General features: G+C 39.8%; 1 protein-coding gene across 1 annotated transcript in view; it reads left to right on the top strand.

The window, feature by feature from the left end:
* Positions 1–921: 921 nt before the first annotated feature.
* Positions 922–6000, top strand: part of SGMS2 (sphingomyelin synthase 2) — a 39932-nt gene continuing 34853 nt past the window's right edge. The window contains exon 1 of the mRNA XM_060246949.1: positions 922–1387. The gene's annotated coding sequence lies outside the window, so the exon portion shown is untranslated. The remainder of the gene's footprint in view (positions 1388–6000) is intronic.

Genomic DNA, 6000 nt, shown 5'->3' with positions numbered 1-6000 from the left:
TTAAAATATTGTTTCAGTGGCAGCTGCCACCACAGTGTTGGTTTTCTTTTCTTTCACTCCTCTTTCCTTGTGTATTTTTATTCTATTTTCCTTGCACTTGGGCTTCCTTTGTGTTTGTGGCTCCACCTCCTGTGGCATGATTTTGTGGCTGGCTTCACCTCCGGTGGCAGCCATTTTGTAGTTGCACTCACCACGGTCTCAAAATTCCAAAGATGCCCACAGGCTCAAAAAAAGGTCATGGTCCCCAGGGTTGCCAAACTCCAGGTGGTAGCTGGAGATTTCCTGCTATTACAATTCATCTCCAGGCAACAGAAATCCATTCACATGGAGAAAATGCTTAAGTCCTTCACCTTTCTCAGGCTCCACCCCCAAAAGTTCCCAGTATTTTCCAACCCAGAGTTGGCAACTCTATCGCAATCTAAAACTATGCAAATATGGAGCAAAAACAATACCATATACACACAAAGAAAGGAGGAAAGTCAACTAGGAAGGGGCATTAGAATCCCAGGGTTTTGCCAATATTTCACTCTCTAATGAGTTTCTTTCTTTTGGCTAAGATAGCCTTAAAAGCTTTCACAGAGTTTTCTGAGTAGACTCCCCCCCTCCCCCGTTCCCTTCAGTATCTGCGTTAAGCTTTGCAACTCGAAAGGCTGGTTGAAACGTAATTTAATGTATATATTGCAAGGACCGTGGGTTAATGCCTACTATGGTTTTCCTCTCCCATCTTTAGTTTCTGGAGCGAGGCTTTCCACTCCTTGGATTTATTATTATTATTTTTAAAATGTTCCTTCCTCTAGAGGTCTTAACCGGTTTTTCTAGCCCAGCCTTTGAATAGCAGTAGGGCTGGGGTGAGTCACTGTTTGGAAATGGAGTGGGCGTGTGTGTGTGAATGTAAGCATCTTCATTATGATGTCAGGCAAGGCTGTGGCAGACAGGGGGAGGGAGGGGACAAGCAAAGAGCATGAAACTGGCTGTAAACACAGCGGCGGCTCCAGAAACAGCGTCCAGGGCAGCCAAGAGAGGCTGTCTCTCGCTCTCCCAGGAGCCGCCTTCCAGTAGAGGAAGCCTCTCCAGCTGTTGCAGTGCCGAGGTAACGGTGCATCTGGCAGGCACTTAAAGAGGTGCGAGGCGGAGAGCGAGCGGGGTGAGGCGCGAGCAAACTTTCTTCTAGCTATTTCTCCTTGCGGCTGTGTGAGCCTTGGGGCGGGAGTGCTTCTGTTGCTGGCCAGAAGGAAATGCAAGTGCCAAAGAACCTGGACGCTGGAAAGGAGACGCTGCCCTGCTGGGCGCTGGAAGACAGACCTCGCTTTTGAGGCTTTCCCCCTTGCAAAATAAGTGGGCAAGAAATGATCTGTCAGTCGCTCTGCGGGAGAAGATCAAGTTTCAGGTACTCAAAATACGTTGCTTTTTACACTTTTCTGGAAGGACACTCTGACGTATGTTGAAGTCAGTACTTGGCAAAAGATTCTTATGCTACGAAGTGTGAATTGAGTTAACATAATCCTTTTTCTTGGCTTGTGGTTCAGATTCCCCCCCCCCAAAAAAAAAAATGTTTCTTCTCCCCCTCCCTCCCTCCCTCCCTCCCAGTTTAAAGCTGTAAAAGGCTGTTCATTGATTCGGTAAGTGAAGACTGCCAGGGATCTGCTTAAAAGTTACAGCATGGAATGATGTCGTACTTGCTCAAAGAAGTTCTCAAAAATTACTATAAAATGGCATTGGTTGTATCTCTAGTCCAATGTTGCTGGTATAATATATTATCAGAACTTAACTAAACAAACTTTCGTTTAGAAGGCCCTGTAATGACAACTCTTGTCCTTAGAGGAGTTCCTCCTGGTTTCCACTTGATCTTCAGTAGAACTGTTGAAGCTTAAGAACTCTAAAATTAAGGTCTAAAAAAAATTCTATTTGCAGACTGTACAACAAATTAAAAGTACTCAGACACTTGATTGGTACCCATCATCCTTCCACTGGACACTTGGCTAACCAATATTGACTTTTATATACTCAATGGATTGAACAGGTCTGTTTTAAAAGACAAATTCATTTAAATGATCAGTCTGTTAGAATCTACTGTGACTTTGCTATGTTCCTATTATTTTGCATTTGAAAATTCTATATGAGATACTTTATGGAACTAATTACTTCTGGTGCAAGGCTTCTTAATGGAGAGCAAGGGTCCTTAAAATACCAAGAAAGAAGTGGCTTTATATTCATTATAACTATTTCGTGTGTAGTGGTTACACACTGATGTTTGCCTCTATGATTTCCAAGTTACTTCCATTCTTTAATGTTTCAGTTTGTGAACATCTAGAGATAGTAGATTTTACTCAGAAGCTTGGAATCCAGTCTAGTTTCTTAAAAATAAAGTTTTGAAATTAGATGCAGGTGGGTAGCTGTGTTGGTCTGAAGCAGCAGAATGAAGTTTGAGTCCAGTGACACCTTCAAGATCAACAGAGTTTTATTCAAAGTATACATCCTTGTGTGTGCACGCACACTTCTTCAGATACAATGAAATGGAAATTACCAGTCCATACATATAGGTAGAGGGTGCTTACCATATTCAAAGACCAAACAGGAATAACAAGTTTAGTTTATAAGGTTACCATTTGTTTGGGTTTAATTCCAGAGGGGAAACATAATGAAGGAAATAAATATGTCAAAATGGTAATCATATAAACTAAGCTGGTTATCCCTGTTTGGTCCTTTGAATCTGTTAAACGTCTTCATGGTGCTGTATTCTAATTTACTGCTCACCCTATATATGTATGGACTGGTAATTTCAGTTTCATTGCATCTGAAGAAGTGTGTGTGCACACAAAAGCTTATGCCTTTTGAGTCCAGTGGCAACTTATTTTTGAAATTAGTTAGTCTGTTGTACTGAGGTGTATTACTACTTGAGATACAAGTAGTTCATCCTTTGTGACTGCAGCCTGAAATCACTAATTAATCCTTTAGGCTGTACTTCAGTAAAAGGTTGTGCAGGATTGCTGACTGTTATGATGGGACCAGTTTTGAAACACTGCTCCAGAATGCGGATAAGGATTATTAAATATGGCGGGAAGAAGCAACAAAATGTCCAAGGAGGCAAAAGAGAGATCTTATACATTGATGACACACATCATGTTGTTTGTATTTACAATATGTTTTTCTTTCAAACATTGGTCAGGTATTTCTGACTTAACCTTGGCTGAAACATTGGTCTTGTATTTGCCTCTTTCAGGCCATAAGAGCCCTTGTGACAGTGTGATCCTAACAGAGTTGCACCCTTCTATGCCCATTGTTTAAATGAACCTACAGACTTATTTAAATGTATGAGAATGAGACTCCTAGTTGTGTTTTGATTATTATCTGCTTTATATTCTCTGTTCTGAGAACAGCCATTCAGCAAGATTCATAAAGATTCAGAATTATTAATACTTCAGGTCCTTAAATATTGACTGAACATTTATTGTTTAAATTGGGTGACATTGTTGAGGCCATTGGGTTAGATCAAAAGAACCATGAGCATAAGTAAACTAGTTGCTGATGTTATTCCCCAAAATGTTTGTGGATTTGCATTCTTCTATAATAGGTAGGTTCTTTATAACTATTCTTATGCTTACACAAACAGAATATAATCTTTGAATGTAGTTTCACTTTCTCTCATTAGATTCCACAGTAAGGTTTAAAGCAGCCCTCTCATGATCAGAAGACACTTTGCAAATGGAGGAGATCCGACAAATTCTGAATACTGTAGCACAAAACTGAATTGGTGAAGTTTGCAGTAGAAATCTGACAGCAATTTAAAGAGTTGTGACGATATTAATTTCAGTCAAATGAAAACATGGTAATTTTATTTTTGTCCTGACCTGGTCAGCCCAAACTACCCATGTCTCATTAGATCTCAAAAGCTAAGGACAATGGGCCCTGGCTAGTATTTGGAAGGGAAACCTCCAAGGAATACCAGAGTTGTGATAGAGAGGCAGACAATGGCAAACCACCTCTGGACATCTTTTGTCTTGAAAACCCTACATCAGTTGTAACTTGAGGACATTTAAAAAACTTTGGGGGGGGATGGGTATACTTTCATTGTTTTTAAAATGATTGTTCAGTAATGCAACTAATTTTGCTGTTAATCAAATGCCTTTTTGTATGGCAAGGGTGGGCAAATCTTTTGGCCTGAAGCAGTTAAGCCCTTGCCTGCTTTCAGGCGCTCCAGGTGGGATGCTAGTTCTTCCTGCTTCTGGAACTAGCACTCTGTCATCACTTTTAGATTGTCCATGTTTATGCTTGGTAGAGCCCCTGTTGCAGCAAGAGACTGTTGCCTAGATCCAGATGTAATTTTCTCTCCCATTCTGCTGTTCTTAATTATGCTCTACCCTTGAGCTGCTCAATAGCTGTTCAGTAGAATTGGCCTGCTATTCCCAATAGATTGTTAAGCAGTTCATGGGGCCTGCATGAAAAGCTGTAGTTTGTCCACCCATGTCTACAATGAATTTTATAAACCATAATACTTTTGGTAATTCATGTAATTCTTTAAGCAAGGCAAATAACATAAACACTTGAAAATCCTTTATATATCTATAACCATGAAGCCATTTCCAAGGACAACTCTTATGAGAGGTATGACTAACCCAAGGCAATTCCAGCAGGTGCAAGTGGAGGAGTGGGGAATCAAACCCAGTTCTCCCAGATAAGAGTCCGCACACTTAACCACTACATCAGACAGGCTCTCTTGAGTATGGCTGCAATCAATAGCAGCTGGGTTTGAGGCCTCTTATTCTGTAAATCATCGCGATAAGTGCCCACTTTTGGTTTATAGAAAAGTAAACGTTTTATAATATAAGAATTACTATGCAAGTATCTTTCCACTCTCTGTGTGATGATGATATTATGGAATGCTAATCCACATATTGATGTTCTTTGTCACTCCCTGTATCAGGCCAGCAATGGACATGCATACATTCATTTAAAAAAAAGTAGTGTATTTTGTAATGCTTGGGTTTGGGTATGAAATTGTAACATGAGAAGCAGCCCTTAATGGCTGCAAGCACTGAGAGCATTTGTAGTACAAAAATGAGAGTACTTGGAATAAGTGGTTTGGAGACTGCAGCCAAGCGGACACTTTAATGTTCTAGGGTTGCCAGCACCAACTGCTCAATAAGAATTGAAGTTTAAAGTTACCCACTCTGACCTTATGTGTGTGCCTATTTTCATTTGGAAATACACATCAAGGGGGGCAGTATGTTGTCTGAGGGCTTGCTGCTCTGTTTGGGATCAGTGCTGACAAAATAAGAAACAGTCAGCCCACCCATGTAATTGTTTTCATTTAAATATTTTAATGGGATTCCTCAACTTATTTAAAAGAAAAGACTATTGAGATCAAGGTGATCGTGATATTTAGCAATAGTATCAGTTTTTACAGACATTTTTAAAGATCCTATATCCATAGTTTACTATGAACGCGTGGGAAGCATTCATAAACTACTTAAGTTGGAACTAGTTAAGTTTCATGGACCTGTTGGAGCAAAGCATGTATGCCAAAATATCACAGTTCATGATTTATTCAGATACAAAGATAACTTCATTTCTTTTTTATTATAGCCACTAATAAATACAGTAATATTAAGATTTGAAACAGAGCTGCTACTGGTTAAAGTTCAATCAGTTTGGGTTGTAGACTGGCCTGAATGTTCCTTTTCTTTCTTTTTTTCTAAATGATCTACTTTAGTTTCCACAGCAGCTTTCTAAAGAGTGCTTTTCATTTAATGGATTTTACTCAAGTTTCTCTATAGATAAGGTGTACTGTACCTAATCTGGGTCCGGGTAGTCTTCAATAATATTTTTATCACTTTATAAATATGGGAACTATGACACTTCATTTTAATATGGATACAGTACTGCTATATGCCAAACAGATGCTGGGAAGCCGACTCTTAACAGAGGCATTGCTGTCTTTTCAGATCTCTGCCTGTTAGGAGAGTTATTGTACCATGGACACTACTGTCCCAGTCTATTCCA

Source organism: Heteronotia binoei, chromosome 9 (genome assembly GCF_032191835.1).
Source record: "Heteronotia binoei isolate CCM8104 ecotype False Entrance Well chromosome 9, APGP_CSIRO_Hbin_v1, whole genome shotgun sequence".
NCBI lineage: Eukaryota > Metazoa > Chordata > Lepidosauria > Squamata > Gekkonidae > Heteronotia > Heteronotia binoei.
This window is presented reverse-complemented; position numbering and strand designations above follow the sequence as displayed.